The following is a 14,704-nucleotide window of genomic DNA, read 5'->3' on the forward strand; positions in this document are numbered from 1 at the left end:
TTTTTTTTTTTAAACTTAATGACATTTGTTTCTAGATGTTGTTATTAGAGGTTGAGTTCTCTCAATCTTCAATAACGAACAGTAATGAGGTAGCTCTCGAACCGTGAAAGTGACGTCACACTAATGAGAACTTGGTCTGTGTTTGATGATAATAGGCATTGTGTATAAGTTTCATAACATTTTGTTTAAACAAAGTAATGTTAGAGTGCAGGAACTGCAAATTCGCCATATTTCATTTAAAAAGAGACTCAAGAACGGTGAAGTGAAGTAACTTGAAGCCAAGTAAAATTAGAGTAATGAAACGGCAAATCCGTCATTTTTTCTTTTTATAAAGTGACATTTTTCATCAATGGTAATAGCGACGCCACCCAAATTAGAACTTGATCTGTGTTTGGTGGTAATAAGCATTGTGTATAATTTCATAACATTTGGATGCGGCAAAATAAATTTACTGCTTGGAAACGGCAAATTCAGCAACTTTTCCATTGATAAAGGGACATAATTCGAAAACTGTAAAAGTGGACGCAAACACAATTTAAACTTGATCTGCGCTTGGTGGTTATACGCATTTTATACGTTTCATAACATTAGGCCAAGGCAAACTAAGTTGTCGAACGGAAACCAATTTACGAACGTATGTACGAAAGGACAAAACCTTAATGCTCCTCAGCCACGGAGTCAATATTCTGCTAATTTTTTATTTTTTTTCCCGTGCCAATTTGAAGAGTAAAAGCACTTGCTAATTGATTTTAAACTCAGTTTGATATTGTGCTGTTCCTTCACTCTCCCGACCCGTAAGCTAAAGTATCAGTAAAAGGAAGAAGGTATCCGTCTGGTCAGAAAAGTCATCACACGTAACAAATTATCCCTGTCAAGCTGCTGTCAAATTACGGGGTAATTTTGTTTAGACAATAGACAAAAGCCAATATTTTTTTGCAAGAAAACACATTAACGATACATGGTTTGCAATACAGTTATAATCTACATTATAGTCCTGGGTCTTCCAAGTGCTCTCCGAAACCTCTTTCTAAATTATCAACTTTAATGTTATCAGCAGTCAAAGCCAGCCTTCCGGGTTATTGTGAAACTACCTAGTCTAGGGGCTGTGTGAATCAGATGTTGATACTAATAGATTTCAAAGATCTGTTAGAGTACATACAATCTAAGTCTCTTTCCTGATGTCATGGTGTTGAAATATTAGACTTTTCTAAACTTTACTCCTCATTTGCTTTGGCCAACGTTTATACAAATGCCTTATTTTAGGGAGGTATACATCGCACTTAAAAAAAACCAACACTCTGATTAAAACTGATGAAACTAACTTTATCAAGATGCATGATTTCTTGATTTACAATAGATTTATTATGGACGTTTTTGTTCAACAAACAATCAACCTATTCATGGGAACCAAATGTGCTCCTCTTCTTTGCAACTTGTTCATGTATTCATATGAGGCAGACTTCAGACAGGAGCGTTAAAGGAAGAATAAAAAGCTAGCATTATCCTTTAACATCACGTAAAAAAAAATGTGAACATTTGATGACTATGTCTATCCCATCTATCCCATCGAACTTGAAATAAAGAATACAACAGATACAGATAACTCTGCCTCATATCTTGACTTACATCTTAAAAAAAATAACAATCAGTATCGGTTGAGATCAAAACAAAAAAAGATGATTTCAGCTTTCCAATTGTGAACTTTTCATTTCTATGTAACAACATTCGTGCAAAATATCTTTTCTTTATATTCTTTGTCGGGTTTATATATGTTTGTTTGAAATCTTATGTCAGTTGAATTTGTATGTCAGTGATGTATGTTTTCACAGTTTTGGCTCAGATATATATTGGTATGCTTGTTAGAATTTTTAAGTCAGTTGTGTTTGTATGTCTGTAATGTATGCTTCTATAATTTTAGCTGCTAAATCGTAACAATTGTGAACTTAACTAATTATGTTTGTTTGGGTTTTTTCCCAATTTTGTCAATATTACGGAACTATTAACAACTGTATTACAAGTGCAGGGTTTAGCTATCAGGTTGAAACCATCATTTTATCCCAAAAATGCCTGAACCAGTTTGAAATTGACAATGAGGGTCCGTTCAGAAAAAAAAACTGAACGACAAAGGAGATTATTTCTGCTTCCCTACTGTGTACTTTCCATTTCTATGTAGCAATATTCCAGCAGCACCTGCATATATGAGTATATATCACCCAGTTGATACAATATTTCAGATCTTGATGGTCTATCATGTTTTCCTTGATGAAGGGTTGCTGCTAACAAAAGAGCCAATAAACCAAGCATTCCAAGTGGTTTAATAGAACATATCCTTGAAATTTTACGGTCGTCTTCGAGTTGGTTTACTGTTATTTCACATCTATGTCACAAATAACCACGAACATGTTCAAACGCTAAATCCCGTCTTCATTTCTTTTAATTTGGCATCACCGAATTATTACTTATATAAGCATCGGGACGGGTGCTACATTTGGAAGAGGACTGCTTACCTTTCATGAGCATCTGATCTTATCCCGGTTTTTGATGGATTTTTATTGCTAAGTCTTTAGTCTTCAAGTTGTGTTTTATAGAATGAAGGAAGTCTTTCTGTATTTTTTCTTTTCAGCCCTGGGGTTACCAGTTTGTTTTATGAATTTGAAAGTCATCTGTCCAATAACTAAGTAGGATAAATCATTACAATGTATAATGCAAATTTGATTCGAACTCTATTGATGAGTCTCATGTAGACGAAACGCCCGTCCGGCGAACCAATCAGCCTGCTTTATTTGATGAGTTTTTCTTTCTTCGATAGATGTTTCTGGAGAAGCCATTTTGAGATAAAGTCTATACAGAAATAAATTAAAAAAGATAAATTATATATCATATCATGTTACCTAAGTTTTTTTTAATTCAATTTAGATTACAATTATAAACCATGAATACGTACTTGCTTTACAACTTTTATCATAGGGTTCGTGATACTGCATGGCTGGAATCTCACAATCACAAATACCAGAAACACAAACCATATTACTGTAACATGTCGAATCTCCAACTATAGTTGAGCAATTTTCTTTGTATGTTCTTTCTAACAATAAACATTAAAAAAAAATATGCAAAATTGTTATATGAAATACATTTAAACTTTTGACAACAATGCTGTGGTCCTTTTTAGACAAAAGTTCTAATTTGACTGAGTAAATCATATTCTCAGGTAAATTGTATCTATAAATTTCCCCTAAAATTGTTCACAAATGGTTTAAGGGGGTACAGAACACCTACGCATGTTAACGCTTTAAAAATCATGTGAACGTTTAAATGACATACTATTAGAAAAAAGAAATCAAGCTTCTCAATGATCAAAATTAGTGTTTGTCAAACTACTCTACAACCAATGAAATTATTCCTGTAAATTGTGTGGTTAAAATTTCTTGAAATTTTTATATTTTTTGTCCATAAGTCAAAGTAGTAAATATTTTGTCGCAATTTTATGAAAACTTAACGATCCAAATCTATTTCAGTAAAAGTGTTGGGTACAATTATCCAGAGAGTTTTGTTAAAATGAATCGATCCGAATCATATAAATCATACATAATACTTGTCTATGTAATCAGAAGAAACATATTTAATGATTCTAAATTAATTAAAGATACCACAATAAGTCATTATAATGTCCTAATCAAGGTTATTTATAAGAACATAATGAAAAATGTATGTTGAAAACCTCGCCCGTAATTATAAAGTATGTAATTCATTGACCGCTCCCGACATGTGTAACTTCAAGGCATATTTTAGCGGCGATCGATGTCTTTCAAACTTACTGCATTTTTCTTGTACCTGGTTCTTTCGGCTGGAGAACCGTTGTACACAAGCATCGCACAAGTTGGCACTCCGAGGCGGGTGGGAGCAAGAAGGTGAACTGTGGTTTATATTTATCAATAGTACCGCTTAAGTCGACGCTAGGGGCCGTCTTGACCTTGTAGGATATGAATGATTCGTTCATTGTTGAAGACCCTACGTCAACTGTCAAGATGAAGAACAGAAATAAAAGCCCTGTTCATTGATAGTTTTCTATGTTTTCTATGTATTGTGTGCGATTTTGTCCCATGTACATTTACTTCATATCCTTTCATTTTCTATTTATGTTATTTTCAGATTGTCTTTTATTAAAGAAATGAAAGCATTTCTAAAAACTATAACACAAGCTTTCTATACATATGTTTTTTTCATAAATTAAAAATATATTCAAACTGTAAGACCAAAATATCCATAATAATATTTATTATTTTCATATAGCGATAGCTCGTCTAGTGGTCAATGGGCGCAATGTCGTTAGAGACTGAATGGCAATCGGAAAGATTTCACAAGCCTACTAGTATTTGAATTGTGTCTTATTTAATTTGTATTTTGGGAAATTTAATATGTTTAAACTTAGACTGAACAACTTAAGTGCGAAAACTTATATGCCTATAATATTGTCTTTAACAACCCGATGATGATACAGTTTCATAACGTAACTATGACGTTGTTTTAACTGAACGATAATCGTACAGGATGATGATAAAAGTAAAAGCTTTTAAAACTGCATGCCTCCGAAGCGTTTTTCTGAATTTACCTTCATCAGGTATATTCAACTCCAATTTTTTTTTGACCAAAGTTGGATAAGTACCGAAACCCGTTAGGAGCTATATGACAAAAATATACACAAAACAAACCATCTAAAACTAACTTTGCCTAAGGGATTTGGAAACTTAGTTTCCTATTAATTTCTAAATTTATCAACGGAGAATTAAAGAAAGGTGTATTATAAATCATGTCAGTACCGAAACAACGACTACTGAGCAGATGATACTAGTATTGACCCAGTGTTTGGAAATGACAGTAGCATATTTAAATTTTCATGCGTCTGGAGTGCCTTTCTGTATTCACCTTCACCAGGAACGCTAAAAGACAAGGATGGATAAGTACCAAAAGACGTTATCTAAGGTCAACTTTGCCTTGATGGAGTTCGCCTGATAAATTGTTAAATCGAATTAGAAATTTAAAGATAAGTTTAAATTATCTGATGTAAAATCGTTCCAAAAAGATTCTTTTTATAGCCAAGACCTCACATTTGAAAGAACAAAATGCGAATAAAAAATCCAAGAAGAGTCACACAGCATTTCGTTATTCTGCAGTATGGGGAATTTGGTTCGACAAAACATATTATAATAATGGCAGATAAAAAAAATGGTTATGGTGACACCACGAAAATACATTCGGCGCAATGTTGTCATTCTTCATTGTCCTATTACTTTTTCAATAAGGGAATATATATGAATTGGATTACGTTTTTCTTATGACACGGTCCAAACAAAGGTTATTTATTTCTTAATCTGCTAAGGAAAAACTGTTTTTAAACAAGAGGCTCTCAAGAGCCTGAATCACTCACCTGTAATTTTTTGCTTAAATCTTTCATCAATGATTATTTTTGCTTTTCAGAATATATTGATAAGTGGCTTAAAAATGCCATTCAAATGTTCTTTGTATCTGTCATAATTTTTTCAAAAGCAAAAAAATGCATTTTACCCCTATGTTCCATTTTAGCCATAGTGACTATGTTTCTTGACGTACAAGAAAATAAAAAATAAAATTTATACAAGATACTCTGAAACTCATTCAGCTTAAGTTTGGCTAAAATTTATTCAGCGGTTTCAAAGGAGAAGATTTTTTAAAGTAAGCAAACTAGATTAGATGAACAAATTGTGAAAAATTGTCTTTAAAGGACAATAACGCCTGAAGGGGTCATTAGACAATTTTGGTCATATAAAAACATATTTGTAGATCTTACTTTGCTAAACATTTTTGCTGTTTACAGTTTATCTTTATCTATAATAATATTCAGACAATACATGTAATCGAAAACTGCAAAATTTCCTTAAAATCATCAATTCAGGGGCAATAGCCTAAAAATCAGATATATCCAATTTGGCTGATAATTTCAGGGCAGGTAGACCTTGACCTAATAAATACTTTAACTACATGTCTGATTTGCTCTAAAGGCTTTAGTTTTTGAGATAAAAGTCAAAAACTGCATTTTACCCTATGTTCTATTTTAAGCCTTGATGGCCATGTTTTCTGAGGAAACATAAAATAAAACACAAAATTTATTCTAGATAACCTTAGAATCATTCAGCTTAAGTTTGGTTTAATTTGGTTCAGTAGTTTCAGAGGAGAAGATTTTTTAAAGTTAGAAAACATGATAAACAAATTGTGTAAAATTGTCCTTAAAGGGCAATAACTCCTTAAGAGGTCAGTTGACACTTTTGGTCATATCAAATTTATTTAGATCTTACTTTGTTGAACATTTTTTCTGTTTACAGTTTATCTTTATCTATAATAATATTCAAGATAATCACCAAAAACTGCAAAATTTCCTTAAAATTACCAATTTAGTGGCAGCAACCCAACAATGGGTTGTTAGATTCATCTGAAAATTTCAGGGCTGATAGAACTTGACCTAATGAACATATTAACGCTGTATCAGATCTGCTCTAAATGCTTTTGTTTTTGAGATATAAACAAAAAACTGCAATTTACCCCTATGTTCTATTTTTAGCCATGGCGGCGATGTTTTTTGACTAAACAGAAAATAAAACACAACTTTATTCAAGATACCCAAAGGATCATTCAGCTTCAGTTTAATTGGAATTAGTTCAGTAGTTTCAGAGGAGAAGTTGTTTTGAAATAGTTTATACCGGACGGACGACGACGGACGCCAAGTGATGGCAAAAGCTCACAGTTCCTTCGGAACGGTGAGCTAAAAAAACAATTCACAATTCAATTTAATTTTGACAATCATAGATCATTGTACGTTTGGTAAACAAAGTTATTGCTTTTTTTAAAACCGATATGGCCCGAGATTAAGCAATAGAGGAGTATTTATGATAGTAAATGCAGAAATCGATCTTTTTTGTGAACTTTTAAGAAATTTCCAATAAAACTATGATGTCGTTTGTCACACTTAAATACAACTTCAAAATAAATCAACATATTACATTTTCAACTTTAATTATGCCTATGTATATATTGACTGCCTTCAAGCTGGTCCATATATTGTGCATTGAACATCTGCCTGTTGATAACAGAATATGTAAAATAAAATGAATATTATTAAATTTAGTAAACTGCCATCAAATCATTGAATATTCCACAATATAAAATGAACAGTTGAACGGCAAACGCCTGAATCTGACAGATAAAGGTCAATCTGTCGACATAAAAAGTACCCGTATGTAAAATGTTTACGCCCACAAACAGCGTTACCTATAATTTTTTCTACGTCGTCTTTGAGAACCATGTTCCGTTCTGTAGGAAATTAAAACCTTAAATTAACTAAAACATAGAATAGTTAGTGTAGGAAACAAATTAAAAGATATATTTTCACATGACTGGTTATGCATGATACGCTGGCAATGTGCGCAATGTCCTTTATTCCAAGATTGAAAACTAGTTTGTTTCCTACGTCAAAATTGCGGATTCCAATGTTTACATTTTTCCATCAAAACAAAAGCTGACACAATCATGTCTCATGAATATGCAAATTATTTATTGTGTAGGGTAGCTTATCTAATGGCATTTACTGTTACATAAGTGGCTATACGTTACCATCCATTGTTACAAAAGTAGGATGTGTTTTGTGTGTATACCTCTGGAATGTTGTGTATTCAATTTTTACGGTAAAAATCAATGTTATCTTCATTATATTTCCATGCATACACACGTCAAAACAACAAATACATTTTTAGCTCACCTGGCCCAAAGGGCCAAGTGAGCTTTTCTCATCACTTGGCGTCCGGCGTCCGGCGTCCGGCGTCCGGCGTCCGTCGTCGTCCGGCGTTAGCTTTTACAAAAATCTTCTCCTCTGAAACTACTGGGCCAAATCAAACCAAACTTGGCCACAATCATCATTGGGGTATCTAGTTTAAAAAATATGTCGCGTGACCCGGTCAACCAACCAAGATGGCCGCCACGGCTAAAAATAGAACATAAGGGTAAAATGCAGTTTTGGGCTTATAACCCAAAAAATCAGGAAATCTGACAGGGGTAAAAATGTTTATAAGGTCAAGAAAAGAGAATGCCCTGAAATTTTCAGATGAATCGGTCAACCTGTTGTTGGGTTGCTGCCCCTGAATTGGTAATTTTGAGGAAATTTTGCTGTTTTTGGTTATTATCTTGAATAATATTATAGATAGAGATAAACTGTAAACAGCAATAATGTTCAGCAAAGTTAGATTTACAAATAAGTCAACAGACCGAAATGATCAGTTGACCCCTTTTGAGTTATTGTCCTTTATAGTCAATTTTTAACCATTTTTCATAAATCTAAGGAATCTTTTACAAAAATCTTCTCCTCTGAAACTACTGGGCCAAATTAACCCAAACTTGGCCACAATCATCTTTGGGGTAACTAGTTTAAAAAATGTGTGGCATGACCCGGTCAACCAACCAAGATGGTCGCCACTGCTAAAAATAGAACATAGGGGTAAAATGCAGTGTTTGGCTTATAACTCAAAAACCAAAGCATTTTGAGGAAATCTAACAAAGGATAAAAATGTTTATCAGGTCAAGATCTATCTGCGCTGAAATTTTCAGAAGAATTGGAGAAGCTGTTTTTGGTTGCTGCCCCTGAATTGGTAATTGTAAGGAAATTTTGCTGTTTTTGGTTATTATCTTGAATATTATTATAGATAGAGATAAACTGTAAACAGCAATAATATTCAGCAAAGTTAGATTTACAAATAAGTCAACATGACCGAAATTGTCAATTGACCCCTTTAGGAGTTATTGCCCTTTATAGTCAACTTTAAACCATTTTTCATAAATCTAAGTAATCTTTTACAAAAATCTTCTCCTCTAAAACTACTGGGCCAAATTAATCCAAACTTGGCCACAATCATCTTTGGGGTATCTAGTTTAAAAAATGTGTCCGATGACCTGGTCATTCAACCAAGATGGCCGCCACGGCTAAAATTAGAACAGGGGTTATAACTCTGAAACCAAAGCATTTACAGCAAATCCGACAAGAAGTTAAAATGTTAATCAAGTCAATATCTATCTGCCCTAAAATTTTCAGATGAATTGGACAATCGGTTGTTGGGTTGCTGCCCTCCAATTAGTAATTTTTAAAGAAATTTTGCCGTTTTTGGTTATTATCTTGAATACTATTATAGATAGAGATAAACTGTAAACAGCAATAATGTTCAGCAAAGCAAGATCTACAAATAATTCAACATGACCTAAATGGTCAATTGACCCCTTAAGGAGTTATTGCCCTTTATAGTCAATTTTTAACAATTTTCATTAATTTGGTAAATTTATGTAAATTTTTACCAAATATTTTTCTCTGTTACTAATGGGTAAGGTTCAATATAGATATAATTGTAAAAAGCAAGAACATTCAGTAAAGTAAGAACTTCAAACACATCACCATCACCAAAATACAATTTTGTCATGAATCCATTTGTGTCCTTTGTTTAATATGCACATAGACCAAGGTGAGCGACACAGGCTCTTTAGAGCCTCTAGTTTATAAAACTTATAATGTAAACAGACATGTTTAACTGTCTTGTCTGCTTTAGCAAAAATTCGTGTAAATAAAGCTGATGGGTCGTTTTAAATTCAAGCACAGCAGACAAACACGTGGTCGTTCATTGATGTTTGTTTACTTAAATTGCACGTTGTTGTTACTGAATACTTAGAAGTAAGCACTATTGTGTTATTATTGTTTAACAGCAGATATAATTAATTTTACAATTGCATTTTAATGCTTTCAAGAGTTATATAATACACCTTGCCTAAGAAATAGGTCTAGCTAGGTCCAGGGACTTCCTATAGATACTAGTTCCTTATAAAAAAGATTGAGGCTGTAATGATGCAAATTACCATTTTTACATTACAGCATTTTTTTTTGCATTTGATATTTTTCATATATGTACATAGAGAACAATAAGAGTACATGTACATACATGGGTTTAATTCCCACCCTAGGCATTAATTTTAATAGGTAGGAGCAAATAGGGCAGATTGGCCAAAATGTAGTGTCCCCGCATCTACTCTGTTCTTCCTAAGTCTCAAGATGCTGTTCGCTGTGGCTAAGTCCCCGACATCTTTCTTTTCTAAGTATACAGCAGCTCCTCTACGGACTAGTAAGGGAGCACTTTATATATAGTCCAGTGGCTAAGTCCTGTCTTTTTTGTCTCTCTTATTTTCTTATTTATATTATTATATTTCTTATATTTTCTTGTATTAAGCCAAAAAGCTACAACTCTTTTTTTTCCTATGCTGCCTTAAAAACATTGAAAGTTTTTACTCACTGTTGATGTCTGTAAAGCGACTTATAACTGCTAACAGACACATTATTTGGACTCTGGTGGATAGTTTTCAGACTGTTATCTCATTGGCAATCATACCACATTTCTTTATTTTAGTACAGGTTGATTATTTAAAGTAAATGACTATCAAACATTAAATCATTTGAATGTGATGAGTTTATTTATAATGATCCCTGTAATTGTGAAATGCCATGACTGTCTTCTGCAACAAAATTCATTTTAATAAGTTCCCTAATGAATAGTATATAGATGTTTAAAAAAACAAATGTATGTACTGATTCCAGATTAAAAATTAAAGCTATCAAAAATAATTGATGTTTTTTTTTAATTAATTGAATAATAATTTAACTTATTGCAATAATACAAACTATCATTCTGATATGTGATAAATATATAACTGTGTGCAGCTTTTTCTGAAAAAGTAATAATCCAGTTATGTCATAAAAAAGAGATTTTTGGTAAAAGTTTGCAAAATTGTCAGTATTTCAACCACATTTAGGCCTAGGAAACTGGAGGAAACTAGGAGGTTGACAAACTAAGTCACTGGAAATTCAAAAATTATCATGAGGTTTTTATTAAAGTAAATAATACGATTTAATTGATTATCGCAATAATAAGAACTCGCATTCTGATTTGATACTATGAAGATTTTTTCTGAAATCAGAATAATAAATATCTCAATTTTGTCAATTCTTCAAAAACTTTCTGAATATACTGTATTTAAGTGACAGCTTTGTTTTTGTTTTGTATTTCAATTGCTTATGCATTGTAGAGCAGTTAAATATGAATTTGGATTAAATTTGAAGTTGATTCAGTATATTTTATAACATAATAACACTCTTTTATTTAAAAAAATCATTTTCAGACACTATTTACTGATCAGCTTAACTAATCATTCATTATTCAATCAATAATTTAATTAAAAGACTCAACAGTTATTTGTTGGACTTTTGAATTCAAATTTAAGAAAAAAAACCTTGTAATAATAGGAATAATGTGAACTGCATGATATCATATTGCATTACAGCTTTTTGTTCAGTTTTCTTTGTGTTGATTATAATGTTTTAAATCCCTTTCTGGCCTTTTGGATGTTCAGATTTTTCTCTTGATTTAGAGCACCAACAGAACTTGTGCATCTTATATAGTTTCTAATCTTAAAGCAAGTATAATAAAAAAAAATGACAGTTCTGTCCACTGCAAATTATCTTTTTTTCATTCAATGTCAATGTTCACAATTTTGAAGCAGAATTGTCTACATTTTTTTTTGCCATATTGTATTTTAATGTAATGCAAAGTTAAATTCTATTGTAACACGAGTTCTGCTGATGAACCCCTCTAGTTTACATTTTTTTGGCATGAAATCAAATATATTTTTTCTGTTATATGGAATAATTCCCTTCTCTTTATAAACGATCTGGATCTGCTAAAAGGATCTTGCTTTTCTCAGAATTTGCCATTGTTACATCAGGAAAAAAGGCTACTAATAATCATGCCTGATGAACATTGATGTCACACAGAAAGAACCTATCTCTTTGCAGGTCATAATAGAAAAAACAAAGATAGTTGGTAACATAATTGTATCGTTTAAAAATATCAAGAGAAACATTCCCATACAGAATCTCTGTCAATAAGTTATTTCTCCACTCTTAACGGTGAAATCTTAAATATGTATACTGATCGGCAAGCCTCGCACTTAAAAACTAAAATGTCTAGATGAGAGAACTATTGTTTCACAATTGATGCTGTGTTAGAATGTATAATATCACTCTTTTTCCCCCATATGATCAGCATACAAAGTGACAAAGAATCTATAAGTTAAATAACTTTGTCAAATCTCATATATATATATAAAAGTATCTAAAATAGAAATTTTTTACTCTGGTGCACCTAAAATGTTGCATCATAAATGAGATTTGACAAAGTTATTTAACTTATAGATTCTTTGTATCATTCAAACTTAAAGCTATCATCTCGAATATTGCAATTCAAAGAAATTTTAAACCAGTTCGCATTGGAAAAAATAAAAAGGAGAAAATATGCTTTCTAAAACTTTCTTTCGCCAACAAAGGTCGTGATGCCATCAACTTGGACAATATCCTTCATCATAAAGCAGTTCAATCCAAAATACTTTCCTATTTTAAAGATCAGTATGTACCTATCATTTCTTATACCTATACCAAACCAATTGCAAATAAAATTTTCAATTACAAACACTTGTTGCAGGATCTCAATATTGACGACTTCAAGTCTAAACATGCTGATTGCACCTGTAATAGTTCCCCATTCAGTTATAATCCGGCTGGCCACGTTATTACTGGTGACCTTAACATTGTCAATTACACTTCTCTTCGAAATGCATTATCCAAAGGCCCGAAATATCGTGAGCCTAAATCCATCAATTGGAAACACAACTTCAAAATACTGATTGATTCAGTCGAGTATTATGTCAGGCAATGGGTTAAACGCGAGAAAGAAGACAAATAATGAGTTAAGGCTGCGAGGTCGTTGTTACATCACAAATGCTACACCAATGCTACATCAATCTTTAAAGACCCATGAAACAAAATGTTGCAAAACACCTGTCCATGACAAATATGTTGTTGTCCCCGCAGATAAAGCCCAAAACAACATCGTTTTGTGCGTAAATCACATGACATAAACTGCTTGATAAATGAATAAGTTATTAACAATTCACTTGGAAACTCAACATATACCCCCACGAAAATTACCAAGGAGGAAAGGAGGAAATCCTGGATAATGATAGGTCTGTTCTATGTTCCTTTGGAATTTCGACTAGAGATGAGGAACTAGATCTTCCTCCACAGTATTTGATACCTAAACTACATAAATGTCCTTACAAACAACGTTATATTACTGGGTCTTCAAAGTGCTCCACGAAACCTCTTTCTAAATTATTAACATCAAGTTTATCAGCAATCAAAGTCGGGCTTCAAAGTTTTGTGAAACTACATATTCTAGAGGTGGCGTGAATCGGATGTGAATACTAAAAAAATCCAAAGATCTTTAAGAGTACATACAATCTAAGACTCTTTCATCTTGCAATAGTATTAAAAAAAATTGACTTTTCTACACTTTACACAAGTATTCTCCATTCCAAACTAAAAGACAAATTGAAAGAGTTGGTCCTGCTTTGTTTCATAAAAAAGAATGGCTAACGTAGATACAAGTATCTTGTCTTAGGGAGGGATAAATCCTGCTTTGTAAAAATCAATCTGATTCTTACAAAAAATCTTCTGAAACTGACATTATCAAGATGCTTGATTTCTTGATTGACAAAATATTTGTCACGTTTAAAGGACGTGTTTTTCAACAAACAATCGTCATTCCCATGGGAACCAACTATGCCCTTCTTCTTGCCGACTTGTTCCTTTATTCATATGAGGCTGAATTCACACAAGAACTTTGTAGGAGAAAGAAAAAAAATTGCAGTATCCTTTTATTTCACATTCCGCTATATAGATGATGTTCTCTCACAAATTATTCACAATTTGCTGATCTACGTTAAACGCATCTTTCACATCGAACTTGAGATAAAGGATACAAAAGATACATTAAAGTCTGCCTCATATCTTGACTTACATCTAGAAATTGACGATGAGAGTCGGTTGAAAACAAAATTTTACGACAAAAGGGATGATTTCAGCTTCCCAATTGTGAACTTTCCATTTCTATGTATCAACATTCCAGCAGCGCCTGCTTACAGAGTATATATCTCCCAGTTGATACGATATTCCAAAGCTTGTGTTTCCTATCATGATTTACTTGATAGAGGGTTACTATTCACAAAGAAGCTATTAAACCAAGTGGTGAAGTTGAAATTAATCCCTTCGTTAATATTAAGGACGACATCACGAGTTGGTTAACCGTTACTGAATATCTGTTTCGACGACGGATATGTTCCAATTGTCGTGCCCTTCCCCCGAATGTGAACTACCGAATCAGACATAGCACCGGGTTTGTACATGCATGAGCAACACGACGGGTGCCACATGTGGAGCAGGATATGCTTACCCTTCTAGAGCACCTGAGATCACCCCGAGCTTTTCGCTGGGTTCGTGTTGCTTAGTCTTTGGTTTTCTATGATGTTTTGTGTGATGTTTGTCTCTTTCTTTTTTAGCCATGGCGTTGTCAGTATATTTTCGAGTTTGAATGTCTCTTTGGTATCCTCCTTCGACTCTATTTTACACTGAAACTACTGATCCTTTACGAACACATGAGATAAATCCTGTTAGATGTTAATGTTTTATTTTGCGGTGGTGCATAATTGCGAAGGATAAGTAATTACAATGAATCATTTAAATTTGAATGTCTAA

At 32.8% G+C, this 14,704-nt stretch overlaps 1 protein-coding gene across 1 annotated transcript in view; it reads right to left on the reverse strand.

Moving 5' to 3' along the window:
- LOC143084329 (uncharacterized) overlaps positions 1-14,704 on the reverse strand; it is a 165,412-nt gene that overhangs the window by 31,786 nt on the left and 118,922 nt on the right. The window lies entirely within an intron of this gene.

Source organism: Mytilus galloprovincialis, chromosome 7 (assembly GCF_965363235.1).
Source record: "Mytilus galloprovincialis chromosome 7, xbMytGall1.hap1.1, whole genome shotgun sequence".
Lineage (NCBI taxonomy): Eukaryota > Metazoa > Mollusca > Bivalvia > Mytilida > Mytilidae > Mytilus > Mytilus galloprovincialis.